Genomic DNA, 18,660 nt, shown 5'->3' with positions numbered 1-18,660 from the left:
TTGCTGTGGTCTGGGACTTTTGTCCGTGGTCCACAGAGGATATTGATTTTATGATGTTGCTGTGGTCTGGGCGGTCTCGTACGCCGTGGTCCACAGGGGCTCTAAGGGATTAAGGTAGGTCGATGCTGTGGTCTGGGCGGTCTCGTACGCCGTGGTCCACAGAGGATATTGATTTTATGATGTTGCTGTGGTCTGGGCGGTCTCGTACGCGGTGGTCCACAGGGGCTCTAAGGGATTGAGGTAGGTCGATGCTGTGGTCTGGGACTTTTGTCCGTGGTCCACAGAGGATATTGATTTTATGATGTTGCTGTGGTCTGGGCGGTCTTGTACGCCGTGGTCCACAGGGGCTCTAAGGGATTGAGGTAGGTCGATGCTGTGGTCTAGGACTTTTGTCCGTGGTCCACAGAGGCTCTAAAAGATTGGAAGAAAGGTAATATTTTAGTACAGGTTCTAAAATTATTATTATTTTTTTTTTTTTATTGACCTCATGTCAAGTTCCTCAACTTGAGAGATCTTTTGATAAAGACAATTGTCAATAAATTGATACTTTACTAAGCAATGAATGTTGGACCAAGTTTATTGATCGTTCATTGGATTCAACTTCTAAATTTTCCGAAGCTTCAACATTTAATGGACCGACAGTCCAATGTGGAGGATCATCAATCTGATCCGCCGACACGGTTCCTGCTGCTGCTGGATTTGGTGCTGGACGTAATTGATCATGAGCTAACTTACGCGGCCGGCCTCTACCGGTTACACGTTTTAGCATGTAACGATCATGTTCCAATATTTTGTATATTTCGTATTGTTCAGTATTTTTCAAATCCAAAGAAGTTTGTTTACGAGGATTCGTTTTGATTAGTGCATAGTCACCTCTTTTAAATGAACGTAGCTTACCCTTACTTTTTTTCAAAACTCTGTTTATCATATTCCGCCGAAGCCAACATTTTCTGTTGCACATATTCCTCCAATACATCAAAATTTATAAATTCATTCTCAAAATCAATTAACCTTAATAGTTCCGATGGCACACAATGCTGCCGACGAGTGAGAAGAGTTAGAGGTGTAACTCCAGTAACTCTATGAGGCGTGCAATTAAACGAGAGTTGCAATGCTTCAAGAGCAGTCTGCCAGTTTTCGGTAGTGTAATTTTTATAATAGTTAGAGCATTTTTTAAAGTGCTCATGATACTTTCAAGCTGTCCTTTAGCTCGGCTTTTTCCTGGTGCGATTGAATGTATGTTGCTCCCAAATCGGTTACAATAAACTTTGAATTCACCAAGAAACTCTCGACATCCATCAATCATGATCTGAACTGGTATTCCAAAAAGTTGTACTAATCTTTTCAAGGCTGAGAGACTGATCCTTCACTACTCCTAGTTCCTAATTTCCAGGTAATGTCCATATGTACTACTTGAAATGCTGCCGTGGGTTTCTGGATTGGATGAAGTCGTACTTGTTGCTACCTGACGAGTTTTTTGATGTTCTGCAAATTATAAAATTTTCAACAAATCTTCCGATTAAAGTACTCATTTTATCAAAAACATATGTCTTTTATTTTTTGAAGAGTTCTCTCCCATCCTGGGTGATGTAATGCGGTGTGAAATGAATTTATTAAATCTCGTCTGCCCGTGATCACGGTTGCTCAAAAGTAACCGAAACGTCGGGAGCCTGTAATTTTAACAAAATTAAAGCACGCGTATATCCGAAAAATATTAGTTTCATTTAAATGAATTTACTATACTCCCCTGAAATGATGATAGGAACGACAATGACTTCATGTTGGCCAAGCACAGGATCTGTTAAAATTTTCTTTAGGACACCTTCTCTTAGTGTATATTTTGCGGCTGCGTGGTCGCTGCTCATGCTATCTTATTAAAGGACGAAGTAAATCATCGAGTCTTCGTTCTATTTGTAACCATTCCATGTCTTTGCTTATCATATTGACAGATATTTCATTAGATGGGTTTCTACATCTATGAATTCACGGAAGTAAATCCTTTTTATGTTTGGATGCTTTCAAAGCATTACAATTTTAAACTTTCGACCGTATAAATAGTGTCGAAAATGTTTTGTTGTCCGTACTACTGCCAGAGTCTCCAGTATTGTCAGATGGACGAGTAGAAGTAGGTAATCCCACTTCTGATGTCGAAGAGCCATGTCCAAGTTGATTATTATGAGCTGTGACGTCAGCGATGTTATCGTCACATAACACTATTTCCACCTATCAGGTTATCCATTTTCACCAATAAAGCACTCCCACTTACTCACACCACTTTATTTTCAACTTTAACTAACACTTAGTAATTTCTCCTGGATAGCTCTCACACCACTGTGTCCTCGCCACAGATGTCTCCGAATATAAATGGTTTTCGTGGAGTCATTACATTTACTCTTAATTTTAAATAATAACTTACAAAGATTATTCGTAATAATTCAAATAAACAGTAATTATTACAAAATGTTTTCGTAATCAATTATTAAACCAACTAAACTTTATATTGCCATTTAAAATTTAAAGAAATCATAATTGAATAACATTGATTACAAAATGGTTACTGTTTAAGTTTGTGTTTTACTAAAACTCACAAAATAACTTATCTTTACATATTACAAATCACGATACGAATTGCCATTTACTTTCCTTCAATACAAATCCTACGACGATCTATAAAACAAATAATTTTGTTAAAGTTATTACTAACACCTTGACATTGTTTATGTCACATCTACCCTCTAAAGTGAAATACATATGAAACAACTATACATATGAAACAACTACCCTTTATAATGGTTTTTTAAATGTCGTTGCGCCGACATATATTATATTAAAAAAAATATATGACTAGCTCAGCATTACTTTTATAGGATATACTGCAAAAATTTTACGTTATCCAAAGTGGTGGGGTTCTTCAAATAAGGAGTCATTGATACGTAGCAATAAATATCATTTTATGAATGTAATGTTAGTATTACATCTGGACTTCTGAGAGATCATGCAATATTACTTTTGTAAATTGAAAAAAAAAATCTTGTTCCCTGGCCATTCCTAAAAATTTACAGATAAAGTACTATCTTTTCTGTTTTGTAAGAATTGTCGTGCAATTGCAAGTACTTCACTTGCTTCCAAGGTGTCTCATGTTCCAAATGCTGACACTTGGCAGTCTCAACTGACTAAAATCAATTTTATTTTCTAACTTGAACGTTAGATTCAAAATTGGTTTCGTGAGGGAAAAGAACATTTCCAAAAATTTTTGAATACTCAAATATGATTTCAATGTAAGAAATTTGCTCATTTAGATACAGATATTGCACAAATTAAATTTTTATAATTGTGTAATACTATATGACTGTGTTTTTGACGGGTCCATCGCGTTGCAGGGAGAGTAGGTTTAACAATGCCCAAGACTTGCCACCCAGGTGTAAGTTTAATTGGCTTCCATGCGCGTTAAGAGCTCAGAATCTAATGGGAACCTATATTTAAATACTCATTTCATGATTTGCGTGTTCTTATTAACTTTAAGTTTTTGTGTGTTTATTAACTTTGAGTTTTCCTCCAGGTTTCTGTTTGTGGAATCAGTCTTCGGTAAATTTCAATTTGGTAAAGCAAGACACGATTACATTTTGCGTAGATACACTCAAGGAAAATACGAGTACAATATTAAATCAGAATAAAATAAACGACAAAGATATATTTTTTTCGCTTTTTACTTTCTTTAAATTTTAGCCGTGCTCTACTAAAATGCTCCATAGCCATTAATATCCGGTACTTGAGCTATTCACCGTTTTTAATATCTGCCTTTCTTGCCGAGACTGTACTGTAAAAAAAATATATGCAGTAGATAGTAAGATAAAAGTAAGAATGCTAGGGTATCTTACGTGAATATTAATTAATATCATATTTTTATCTAAATAACAACACTAATGATATACAATGAGTTGGGAGGTTTGATGATCTTTTTTAAAAACCATACAAAGCTTATAATTGAATTTTTTGTTTTACCATTCACTAATTTTAAGCGTTTGTAGTATTTTAGATTTGATTTAACACTAATTGATAAACACGATTTTGTCATAGTTGTTTTTGTACGTAAATGCAAAGGTTTTTGTACGCGCAATAAATCATACCTCAGTGAATACAAAACCATCATAGATGAGTCATAGTTTGTGTATAATTTAACTTTTTTAAGTTAATGATAAACAATAATTAACAATCAATTTATATTTAAAATAACCAGTATAATGTATTATATAAAATAGTCGAGTTTTGGTTTCATTCTCTCTAACATTTCTATTTCAGAAACGCTAACTAGCGCTTTAATACGTTACATGATTCATGTGCTTTGTTCCAAGCCCATACGAATAACGTGCTATAACTGCAAATCCCATTTTGATAATTTTCATATTGCTACTTCAATCTTGCTGTGAATATTAAAACAAGCGTCCAAAAACATTTTACATGAAAATTTCTTAACAATTTTTTTTTTATTGTCTAATTTTGTAAAAATTATGAAATAAAATATTACATGTTATAGCTGGGATTGTAGAACTGCAATATTGATTGATATATTTGAATTAAATTAAATTATTATGTCTTAGACAAATTAGTTTTGTATAGTATATAAATGAGAAAAGAAAAATATTGCGTTACTCTGATTTAAAATGAAACGGTACATTTTTAAAAATGCTATGATTTTTATAAGCATTCTTTGTTCAGTGATGTGTTTTCATGCAAACATGTAATTGTTATAAAAGAACGAGAACGAAAACGCGGGTGTCAGTTAGTTCTTGATATATCTTTTGAATAAAACTCACATCGCAGACCTTTATTCTTCGTTCTTATTATCAAAACAACATCAGATGTTGCTTTAAAAATCTAAACAATATTTTAAGAAGTTGGGGATACTATAAAACAAATACTTAGTAATATTTTCAATTAAAAAAACATATAACATTGAGGAACATTCTGATACATATATAACAGATCCAAAAAATATAATTTTAAAAAGAATACTTCCACGATCCTTCCTTTTGTTGAGGAGTTTAATCAAATCCAGAAAAAAAAAACGCTTTAATCCTATTAATAATAATTATTATAAGAATTTTTTTACAATTTGTGTAGCTGATTACACAACTGAAAGTTCTCAAACAATGTACCTAAATTGATGTTAAAAAACTGCGATATTTTTATTTGAAATTAGTGGCAGGGAACAAGTTAAATAGTTACAGGGAACTGATCACTTTTAAAAACTACCTAATATACAATCCAAAAATTGGAATACGCTACTTACATTAAAAACTATTTTTTTTAGTAAGAACCATTAAGAAATAAACAGGTCTTTATATTTAATATCATACTCACAAAGGATTATTTATTTTAAGGATGTAACCTGCTCACAATTTCCAGCGATAAATTGAGCGTAGAGTTTTAGCCATCGTGTGTTATCGGGTTGGAAGACAATCTGTCAATACTTGTCTCGAATTTATTCTGTAGGTTTCGATGAATTTATAAAAAGATTTTAAATAACTTTACTTTAATATATACTTTTTAAATATTTTATTGAATATTTAATACCTAAATTATTAATAAAAAATCAAAGTTTGTGATAAGACTAGATTTCTTGATGAAATAATTGTGTTTTATTAAAAATTACGATATTCTTGCAATTTTTCACGATGCTATCTTATGTCTTATCTTCATTTATAATTGAATATGAGAATGAAGAAATAATTTTGCACACATAATAGGAATATGAAATCCTACCTAACTTTGTATGAGCAAAGTATATATCTTCCGTAATTCGTAGGTACTAAACAATAAGGTGGACGTAATATGTTCGTCATTGATAAAACAACTTTCTTATTCGATACTAAATATATGTTTCTATGTATCATTCAGTTCGTTTAGACAAATAATGATGCAATTTCAATTTAGTTTTGCTTGTACTTTTTTACATTTATATATATTAATGTTTAAACATTAAGCTCACACAGTGACGTATTGATTTTTCTTTTTAATTAATGAATGTTACAAATAACGCCGAAAACCAGAAATACAAGCCCATTTACCAGGATTTCATTACCCATTACGCAAAGACCCGGACAATATCGATAGGGATGATTGAATCAAAATTGAAGTGAACTTTTAAAAAACAAATAACAGCTACTTTTTATGGTTAATATTTCGAAGATTTACTAAAAGTAAAAAAAGTATTTCATGTGCCATTTGAAAAAGCCATAGAGTGTTGGATCTCCATAAATGAAAAGTGTACTCATAATTATTCAGCTGCTTAAAAAAATAAACTGGAAAAACTGAAACAGCTACATATTCTAGTATTTAAATTTATTAATTGAGACTACTTCAATTTATTTTTTCTTACATTTAGTTTAACTTATTTTTATATATATATATATATTGTATACAAAGAATAGTGTAACACATTAAGTAAGGTTTCTTTAAAGAAGAGGTGAATAGGAAAAAAGTGCAACAAATTTCGAGTTTGCTGTAACATACCGTAATTTACATACATGCATAAAACAGATCACTCCAATGGATGCGCTATAATTTTTTAATATTGTTACCTTAGTCTCCAGACCTCATTCATACCAAGGAATCGTTATGGTGACTACGATGAAACCAGCGTTTTGTCATCGATGGCGACTAGAGAGTTTACTTAATATATTATTATACTAGGGTTCGTGTTCCACTGCCATTTCAACATATCTGATAATCATTTTAAAGAACAAAATATTGTGATAATGATTGTTGCATCTTTATACATGTAATGTCTTAATAAACAATGAAAGCGTTGAACTAGTATTACATCTTGATGTACATGACATTTCGGTCTTTACTTTCGTCAAAACCATTAGCGAATAAAGACTACACTACAGTTTGTCCAAGCCTCTATGAATCGGGCCTTTAAGCATATACTATGTACTTTAGAAATATTGTCATTGAAGTCCCAATGAAGAAGAAACAAATTTTGTAAAATTTTTATTCATTTAATTCATACCATATTTACAGCTGAATATGCTATATGTTGAGACCATTCAAATTATTTAAAAGTATACTTCAGAACTATAGAAAAGTCAAAGGTCTTATTCATATTTAAAAATTAAATTAGTATCAAAATACGGTCCATGGTGAAAACTCACATAAAAATAATTAATGTTCTTATTATATAACTAATACGAAGTTGGGAGAGTCATTTAAGACTCTAATCATTACTTTTACAATAGTCTAAAAAGGTTTGACATGAACACAAATAAAATTAATTTAAATAAGATGGATATAAGTAATATATAAGGTGTTGTTTATTCTTACTATAGTAACAATTCAAATCTATTTATATTTAACCTATTTACTCACACTACTTATTACCTAATAAAATTTTATATTTTATACAAATATTATAAACATAATTGATGTGAAAACCAACGAGGCATCTCCTACAGATTGAAACTCACTTTTGTGTGAGGTTTAGACAACAAACAGCGAAACCTAATACACTCCAATAATATTCAACAAACTAAAATCATATATAAATTTAGTTATCTTTTCTATGGTTTCCTTCGTTGTAAATTGCGTATGAAGTTATTTGATTAACTAAACTTTTGTTGCTTTTTTCTTTGTCTTCGTCTTAACTTAAAGCTGGGAATGAAGAAACTTAATTCAGACGTTTCTGAAGTTCGCCTAGAAGTAACTATTAAAGAGATTTTGTTCGATGAATAGGAAATGGGTTATCAGGTTCGACTGACTACGTTCCTAACCCCAACTTTCTTAATAAAGTTGTTCTCATTATTATTACTTTTTCAAATTCTATTTCAAATGGCTCAAAAACATCCTTCGCTATTATAATTAAATTTCAATAATTTTTTTTCCTTGACCACTAATTTATATAAAAATTAAAACAGCAGACAAAAACAATTTTGTCTATGAATATTAAATAAGATATCAACGTTATTAAAATGTATATTTTAAAATTGAAAGCGATAGTAAACCATAAAAGATATGGTTACGTGGTAATGAGGTTTGCCTTCCCTCACTTTATGAAACTAAATTCCCTTAGATTCTGTCGTCCATCTGAATTCCCCTTAATTGCACATAATTAATAGTAACATGTCAGAATTTTATTGTTTACTTACTTGGGACGGATTAAAACATTTAAAGGATAATATGTATATATACTTCGATTTGAAAATATAATAATGTAAATAATAATTGTATTATAATATTCTTAGAAACAAGGTAAGAATTGACTTTTTTAAAAAATAACATTCGATACAATTCCACCGCTAATTTATTAAATTTACACAAAAATAAAAACAATTCTAAATGAATAACTTTCAACTATCTTGATTTAAACTAATCGTTAAATGAAATCCGAATATAACACAATCGAAAGATTTAAACACACTTCTAAAATCTACTAACGACTAAACTATCACACCAACGCGCGTTACGAACGAAAAAGAGCCCTGATGTCCTCTGACAACTGCTTATATGTCGTTTGAGTCTCTCCTACCCTCTCATGTTCCTACATTGATTCTCTCCTACCCTCTCATATTCCTACACGGCCTCTCCTGACATGAGCACGTCCCCGGGCTCCTTTCTGTTTAACTTTCTTGACGTCCAAAACGTAGTATTGGCACCAAGGGCAGGAAATTCTTTTCATTCGCACTAGACGTATTCAGTTTTGAATGTCTTGACATTCCAGACGGGCTTGGTTGCGGCTCAGTCCCCTCCACAGGCAGGTCAACCTCCGGAGGCAAGTTGGCGTCATGACACAACTCTTCTCCCTCATTGTCTACGTCTGAAATTGAGAAATATAACGGCAGAAATCTTTTCGATTTTTGATTTAACTCAACAGTAACATCATGGTTAACGTCAATGTAAAGTGAGCTAAACAAACATAGCCCACACAAAGTGGTTGTAAAACATCCCAATAACCAACCACTTGGGGCGGGACTTGTCGGAAGATCGCCCCCTCACACCTCGTCAGAGACCCACAAGGAATTGCTTGAGGCATGACTTGATGTGTGTGTGAAGGTTATTATAAAAACATGTTCCAAAACATACCATCTGATACAGGCAATGTTGGTCGACCAACATCCCATAAATAAACTCATGATCTTTTACAACCACAGCTCGATAGACAACTCACTATCAAAGTCAAGCTTCCGAACATACTAAATTAATTCCTAACCAAGAGACTAGATTCTCGGGATAACGTATCCGATGCACTCCAAGATAAACAATTATCCCAGAATCAGCCTCCTCCCGAGATAACCGGCCCGATGCACTCCAAGGCAAACGGCTATCTCAGGCTCAACGTCCCTCTTGGGATAACCGGCCCGATACACTCCAAGGCAAATGGTTATCCCAACCTAAGCGTCCCCTCCGGGATAACCGGCCCGATGCACTCCAAGGCAATCGGTTATCCCAGACACAACACCACTTCTAGGACAACCGGGCCCGATGCACTCAAAGGCAAACGGTTGTCCCAGGCACAGCGCCACTTCTGGGATAGCCTGTCCGATGCACTCCAAGACAGCTATCCCAGACCCAGAGAGATCTAACCTCTAATACAGCGTGTCCAATACACTCCAAGACAAACGCTCACATCCTTACAATTAACTCATGCCCCCTCGCTTTAACTCCAATACATTTAGAGATTTGTGTGAAAACAATATTAAAATAGAAAACACAATGGGGTTAAGTTTCAATAAAAAGTCAAAAGGGGTTTTAGTTAAAATTGCAGCTAGAATAAGGCAAATACCTCACCATCAAAGAAAGCAGAACACACATCGGGAGTCCATTCTCCCTTCCACGGGACCATATATTCCGCAGCTGCTCGAGTCGATTTGCCGTATGAGCCAGCTAACATCTGCAGCTCATATCGGCAGTGTGATAGTGTCTTCATAACCCGGTATGGTCCCCGCATACATGAGTCCATCTTCCTTGTTGACTGAGCCACCTTGCTAACAAAAACTAAGGAATGTAGTTCAAAAGAGTGAGCCGGTTTACGTCTCTAGTTAGCATAGGCATCTTGACGAGCTTAGTTGGCACGAAGGAGTTTAGATGCCCTCTGACGACTCATCTGACGAAGGACTTCTCGATTACCACTTGAGCCTTCAACAGTAACGTCTCGTATCAAACTACGTATGAGCGGTGTGGCAGCTTCAGTACCTATAAGCAGGTTTAAGGCAGAATATTGAGTTGTCTTGCGTTTTGTTATGTTTAGGATCAGCTGTAACCTCAACAAAACAGCTGGCCAAGTCCTTGACCCAATTAAGGAAATCAGTGCTTTGAAACATGCGTCCCCGATCAGTGACAATTAATTTTGGAGTTCCAAAGAGAGACACCATGGTAGTGAAGTGTTGCTTTAGTTCGTCAGTGTCTTGTCGGAACATGGGATACAATAAACAAAATTTTGAAAACGCGTCTATAATAATAAGTACATGACGGTGACCGTCAGTTTCTGGTAGGGGACCCAAGGTGTCCATATGGACTGCCTCAAATGCTACGTCTGGTTTTCTCCCATGAATGAATGAGCCGTGACAGAGCACGAGCTACCTTTTTATGAGAAAGGCAAACCAAACAATGGGAAATGTATTTTTTTTTTTTGCAAATGTTCTCAACGCTGGGAACTAAAAGTGTTTTGTTATCAAGTCTACAGTTTTATCAACCCCTTGATGATCATCTTCGTCGTGAAAAATACACATAAGACAGTCTATGGCCTTTTGGAATATAACAACAAAAATTATGATTTTCACCAATAGGTGAGAGCTTGACTTAAAGGATGTCATAACGACTGGGGTTTAACTGCCCATCCACCAGTTTTTGTTTTAGAGAGTGAGTTTTCTCGTCAGAAGCCTGAGCAACTTGCGCCCAATTTAACGGTCTCTTAATGGTACATAAGTTAACCGGATTGCGGCTAAGATAATCTACATGGGACAAAAAACAACATTTTCTATATTCCAGGTTAGAATCGAATTCTTGGAGGTATACCCACCACCGAGCCACCCTTGGCAACAAGTCTTTCTTACGTTGGGTAAGTTTTAACGCGTTACAGTCAGTAACCACAATGAAGTGTGCAACCACAAGATAATGCCTGAAATACTCTAATGCCTTAATCACTGCCGGCGTCTTCAGTTCGTACGAGTGCTACTTCCTCTCAGACCCCTGAGTGAGTCTACTACAATAAGACAGTACTCGTTTACGATTTCCCTTATGCACTCGCATCATGATGACTCCGTAACCAATCGAGCTCGCATCTGTGTAGTATTTCTATTGGCAGCGTAGGATCATAAATGGCGAGTATTGGCTCACTTGTAAGACAATCTATGATGTAGTCACGAGCGGCCTGTTTTTCAGCACCTCAATGAAAGTTAATTTTTTGTAAGTGCCGCTATGCAAGGAACCCTTTGGGCAAACCCAGCTATATACCGCCTAAAATAGCTAGCTAACCCCAGAAATTGCCTTACTTGCTTAATATTTTTTGGTACCGCTGAATCAATTAAGGCCCGCACTTTCTGACGACTTGGCCTATCCTGACCTTTACTAATCGTACGACCCAGGTATTCAATAGTGGTAGCATTCCTTTATTATTTGCTTTTCAAGCAAATCTGTTATTATGTCACGACCACGGATCGTTTCAGCGTGTGAGAGTTGATATGACCGATTATACACAGGAATGCTGGATTTAAGTTTAATTGACATGCTGCCTATGTTTACGGTTGATGTAGCAGTTCCCGTAATAAAGTACCGAGAGAATTCATTAACTACCCTCTTAGTAACCCTCTCTAAATAGTTACCTACCAGAGGTGTATCAATTGTCATCGAAACATCAGACTGAACAATCATCACCATTCATTCATAAAATATGTGCATGGTTCGAGCCTAGATAACTTAACGCCCTCACTATTTGATAAACTCCCTGATAACCGTTCGATTTTGGGTCTCTTACTACACAAAGCTTCTCTTTGCCCCAACTGCCCACAGAAAAAGCACCTGATATCACTCAGATTACGTTTACGTGAATACTCCAGAGATCGTCTATCTGTCGTAACGTTTCACAATTCCGAACGCGAGTATAGTTGTCTCGAAATACTAATTGTATTTGGTTTAACATAGATTGAAAAGAATTCGGCTAAATCATTCGGAAATAGTTTAGCATTTGTCGCCGTAGCCCTAATATTTGGATCAGTGACACTGTGAATAATTATAACCGAAATAAGCTCCTCACCGAGTCCTTGCACTATACGTAAGCAAAGTATCGACCGGCGTACATATTACGCGTACGTTGGATGGTGATCGGAATTCTTAGTCATAACTTCAAACAATATTCCAGCAAAATCTGGTACTTCAGGACATAAAGGTTTGAATTCTTTCTTAGAATTGGTCCAACTACGGTAGCTAGACACCCATTCATTGAGCCAAGATTTCACATCCCCTAACAAACAATTTCCTATTCGCGAAAGGCATTCTAAATCATTCCAATTGTTTAAAACTTTCGCGCAATCAACTTGCATGCACTAATCGTCAAAGTTGTGTAGATTTGGGTCAAAGTTCGAAATATAGTAATACCGAGATTTTTCAGCCGTACTAATTGATCTGATGGCACTAGCAATGCAATCGGTAACACTCGCCTGTACTAATTCCAACGGTATACCCGCGTCGCCTACTTGTCGTGATCGAGCGAGGTCTCGGATCCTGATGATGATAACATTCTGAATGGTAGCTTCACGTCAAGTCACATGCGTCGGAGAAACCAGATGCCCTATCGACGATAATTCACGCATTCTATAGGGTACACGACGATCGGAAACGCGAGATATATCGCGGACGCGCGTTGGTGTCTGCAACTGTCGTGATGACTGCCTATTACAAACGCTACCGGGCGTCAAACCTATGTAACGCAATTCCTCATAGTCGTGTGAATTCACCGACGTGCGGTGCGGCATGGACGAAGCCCTTGTTTTCGCCTCTAACGTTTTAAGACGAGACATCATTGCCTCCATATCAAGTCTCAACATGTTATTCTCATCAAAGGATTGCTCACGGGAACTATTACCCTGACTCTAGCTACGACCAAGACGAGGATTACTATCAAGACCACTGCGGCTACAATTGCGTTCACGTTCAGACATTTTAGTAACAAATTAAAATAATTAAATAAGTATGATCGCTAGAAATTAACGTATCAACAAACAAACGCAATAAAAGCTTACTCACCGCTTAATCAAAGTAATTAACACAAATTAATATTCTCGATAATAACGTAACACGATATTTAAAATAACTCAGTGTCTAAAAAAAAAGTTATAAAGAAATATTTAATAAAACACAAAAAAAAAAAATAATGTGTGGGTAAATTGAAATAACAAGGCCTTACCAAACGGGGTTCTCAAGGTACGTATCGCACTTCTGATCTTAGAAACAAGGTAAGAATCGACTTTTTTAAAAAATAACATTCGATACAATTCCACCGCTAATTTATTAAATTTACACAAAAATGAAAACAATTCTAAATGAATAACTTTCAACTATCTTGATTTAAACTAATCGTTAAATGAAATCCGAATATAACACAATCGAAAGATTTAAACACACTTCTAAAATCTACTAACGACTAAACTATCACACCAACGCGCGTTACGAACGAAAAAAGAGCCCTGATGTCCTCTGACAACTGCTTATATGTCGTTTGAGTCTCTCCTACCCTCTCATATTCCTACATTGATTCTCTCCTACCCTCTCATATTCCTACAATATATATAATATCGGGTACTTATATAATAATTAATAATAAATCTGAGAGTCAAAGTAACCTCTTAATTAATTATAGTATTCTTTGTAGTTTTTGATAATTTGATGTTAAGAAAAGAAATTATTTACGTTGGATTATCGATAGAATATATAATTATTCTTCCTTTTATTTGATAACATGTATTTTCCATTAATATCAAGTTCATAAAAAAAACGAAATTAAATAACAATGCCGCATATTCAAACTAAGTTATTCTGTAGCAGTAGTTTATTAAGTTATAAAATGTTCAGAAATATTTTTTTTATTTGACGGTAAATCGAATAGCTGTTGTTGAATTACAAAAGTGCTTAATTGAACATTACCTGACATTTATAGCTCCAAGGCACAAAGCATATCGATAGGAGATCATTAAGTATTGATATGAAAATTTTACATAAATAACAAACAAAGAAAGCCTGTCCATTCTTTAACTTTACTGAAACTTCGTTGGAAATGGAAACTCAATGCTTTTTAAGAAAAACAACTTGTTCGAGAAAGATATAATTGGTTCGCTGGATTAGTAAATGACTAAACTAAAACTACCGGATTTCTTGAAAGACTTTCTGGACTGCGAAGATTTTCTGAAAGATTAATTATTTATTAAGTACTTCATAAAAAATTGCATTATTATAAAAGAAATAAATGACGCAAAAATCTTTAAAAAAAGCAATGAAACTACCCAATAACTCACAACAGTACACCTAACCAATCAGATCGAGATGATGGCGACATTATAATTTGTCCTGACCTTGTAATAAATATTAAGGTCAATGGTGCTGATATATGTTATTAATTCAAGAAATGTTAGACGATATAATACCAACAGCAAGTAAATATATCAAATTATAAAAATATATATACTTATATATACGATTATACTTTTACGAAGATAGGAGAGACACTTAAAACTCTATTCTTAACTTTTACGATAGGCTAAAAAAGGTTTGACATGAACACTAATATATTTAATATGTATATAAATCCAACCAAAACTGAACCCGAGTCAATCCAACATGTGTAACTGTTATGAAAATTTTCAGTAATTTCAGTATTCGATAAAGTAAGTAATTTAAATTGTTTTTAAAAAGGCTGTGGTGTACCATTATATGAATATGAAGATCGATTGACGTAAATGGTATAAATATTTATTAATTGAATAAACGAATTCGAGTGCATTTACATTTTTATAAAGGTTATATTGATTTATTCATTTCTGATATTAAATTAATTCATTAACATTAACAATTCTTCAAAATCTTTAATTTTTTTTTATTTATACAACACCTTGTATGTAGGTGAAACAGCCTAGCTGTGGTCAAGTTACTGCAGCTCGAACATGGGCTGGCTCGACCGGGGAAGTACTACCCTCTCACAGAAGATCGGCATGAAGTAGTCTTTACTGGCTGCGTTTTGTCCGATGTCTGAGACAGCCGGTTGCCCTTTCCCTTTTCCCACCCTTTCCTACCCCTTCCATTTTAAGGGAGGGCCCTTTCCCACTTTTTCCTACCCCTCTTCCCTAAGGGTGGCAACACATCAGCAAATCTATGTTGATGAAGTCCACGGGCGACGCTACTACCTTCATCAGGTAGGCCGTCTGCTCGTTTGCCCCCTTTAGCATAAAAAAAACTAACAATACCACTAAAGAGGATTGTGCAAGATGGATGACGGAATACAGTAGTTCCATTTACACATTTAATTGTTAACTGAAAGCAAAATTTACATTAAACAGTATATATAATTTACTTTACACTTTATCTAGAACAAAACATATCTATTCAAAGTTATTCTTAAAACTGTCATAGTATATTTAGAGCATCTCACATGGAATCAACGCAACAAAATATACTTGGGGTTTTATTTTAATTGCTTTCGTTTTTTAAAATGTAAAAAAAAATCTATTAAATGCCTGCAATTGTTAGGCATTTTATTTTGTTGTCTTGCTATTTCAATCAACACTGTTTGTTTTTACATTATATAATATACATTATTTTTCTCATTTCATAGTTCTTAACAATATGTTAAAAATAAAAAAAATTTTTTTTCATTTTTAGTCTTAAAAAATTAAACAGTAAAGTAATTTTTCTTTTATTTTTTTTTTTTAACATGAGGTAATCAGCGATTTAGTATGTTGCCGGAATCCGTATGTTTTATTCAAAGCTCACACGATAAATGTGCAAGAAATGCAAGAGTGACTTCGACAATTTCCGTGATGCTCATTTAAAATGGCTCTTAATTCAAACAAAACTAGAAAAGTGAGTAAATATAAAAAAATAAGAATACTCGTTGATTTTCTTCCATTTGTTTTTTAATTAAATTGAATGTACGTAATGTTATATCTTAGATTTTGAAACAAAGTTATGATTTTTAGTACTTGCATTTCAGTGACTAAAAATATATGTATATGTATAAAACACAAATATTAAGTTAAATAAAAATGTTTAATAATATATATATATAAATATTCGGATATTATCAAAATAAAGAAATTGAAACACACTATAGCTTAGTAACTTTATTTACAAATTATTTTTTTATTGAATTATTTTTGATAGAACACAGCCTTGTATGTAGTCGTATAAAAAACATTAGGATCGGCAGTAGTATTATTGTAAATGATTATATTATTTTATTTAAAACAAATTGATGCTTATACCTTCATAGGCCACTAATATACACTAGCATTACATAGTTTTTAAAATTCTTAATGTTAGAACTAATTTTACATATTAAAAATTCTAGAATGCTATGCCAGAGATATATAGCCAATAGCAATGTCTGAAACAGATTATTCAATGAAATCGGTCTACACTTATTATCTACTGGAGGAAAGTTAAACTTTCTTTGTATGTTTTAGGTTATACTAGTTAGTTCTATGTAAATATATGATCATGATATCATCATTGATTTATTTATTATTATTCACAAATATAACATAATTAAACATGTAAAAAATATTGTATTGTGTTCACAGGAGCATGAAACTTTAATAATTTTAGACCACATCAGAAAATCCAAATCTTATATTTTATATAAAGGGATATAGTTTATTTTTTATATCATTAAAAGAAAGCTGACCCACCAACAAATTATACTTTATCATTTACTATGTAAAATATTCATGTATGTCTTGTGATGTTTTAATTAAATAAAAAGGGATGTCACGTTTTGTCATTAATATTCCTAAGGATTTACATTCAAATGAGAGTAGCGTGAATAAAAGGGATGGAGTATTTGAATTTATTAGTTTTACCATTTTTTGTTAAATAAAATCAACCATTAATGCCAAGAGACTTCCGGACTAAATGGGCACTTCACCAGATGGAGCTATAACCATCGCAGACAGACATGCTAGCATGTGTTTTATTATTTAAGACGAGTTATAACTCTCGCTGTATTCAAGAATCATTAATATAGTAACAATAACAGTATTGTTTGTTGTATGTTTGTATAAACAAAGAACAATATTTACAAAAATAAACAGGATAATGTAATGAACATAATTTTAAATAATTGTATATGTCGCGCCGACAGCCTTCTCGTATCGAAAATATTCCTTTTCGTGTATTCGTTCATTATAATTGTTTTAAAATTACCCACTTCACCGATGTTAATAACTTTATTAATACATCAGGTGATTAGTTTTTTCCAAGTACCCACAATTGTAATATAGAATTTACCATATAAAAGTCAAAGCATAATCGTACTGAATTCATTCTACATTGGTCGCTCTTAGGAGCCACAGTGGTAGAATCTCCGCTATACAATTCTTGACATTCATTGTAAGAATTTGTTAGCAATAAACAAGTATCATTTTGAGTAAAGACTATCTTTGCTTCAAAATGGAAGCCTGTCCATCGTCATAGGTACTTAACGCCCAGACTCGAAAGCCTTTTAAAGGACTAGGGTCTTGGCCAAGGTTCCACGAGGATCCCCGCGCTCTCACATATAAATAAAATTTAAATACAAGTTATTTCTCGAAAAATACAGAAGCTTTGGCAATCACGTGTTTTTGGTTTCCATACAAAATGAAGAGAAAGAGATGAATTTAATGATTTTTATGTGTTAAAACTTTCATTATGATTATTAAAGTTAAACGTAACTACAGACAATATTATTAAAATATGGTTTGTATATTTGGGATTGTTGATATAAATATTCTTTTTAAAGAATATTATAGTATAAATTTCAATATAATATTATAGTCACACTAAAAGCGAAATTCTCAATATCCCCAATATCACAATAAAGTCAGTGTAAAGTTTTAGGAGAACCTTTGTCATACAAGACGGGCATGTCAATACACTTTGAGTAATGAATTCTACGTGTGTGATTGGGCAGATGGAATAGACTCCCTATAAATAATTCCGTTGCTGAATTTAAAACATCCAACATTTTTATTATTATATCAAATATGAATATGTACAACAGCTAAAATATGGAAAGTTTTCTCTTTGCAATTACTATACACTTATGTCTCGTTCGGTGAGCTATTGTTATAAAATCGACACAGCTTTTGCTTACAATGGACATCCCCGTGTACACAATATAAAAACTTTATTTATATATATTTTTATTGAAAATAACAAATATATGTAAATCTACAATAGAGGTGGCGATCTATAACAAATCAAAATCAATTATAAAATTCTAAAAACAGTAAAATGCAAACTTAGTCATTATAAACAAATAGCTTATATACTTTCAAGGGGACAAGGCCCCTATTCTATATACAATAGTACGTCATTATTTAGAGATCTTACTAAAGGTGCGTTACAAAAAATTCCATGGGTTTTTGGGTTTCTAAGACGATCTTTGTATCAAAAGTAAGAAAGTAGACAAATAAAAAA

At 33.4% G+C, this 18,660-nt stretch overlaps 1 pseudogene; it reads right to left on the bottom strand.

Annotated features, from left to right (window-relative positions):
- Positions 1-228: 228 nt before the first annotated feature.
- On the bottom strand, positions 229-9,958 carry LOC133318950 (uncharacterized; annotated as a pseudogene).
- Between the last annotated feature and the right edge of the window lie 8,702 nt (positions 9,959-18,660).

Source organism: Danaus plexippus, chromosome 10 (assembly GCF_018135715.1).
Source record: "Danaus plexippus chromosome 10, MEX_DaPlex, whole genome shotgun sequence".
NCBI lineage: Eukaryota > Metazoa > Arthropoda > Insecta > Lepidoptera > Nymphalidae > Danaus > Danaus plexippus.
This window is presented reverse-complemented; position numbering and strand designations above follow the sequence as displayed.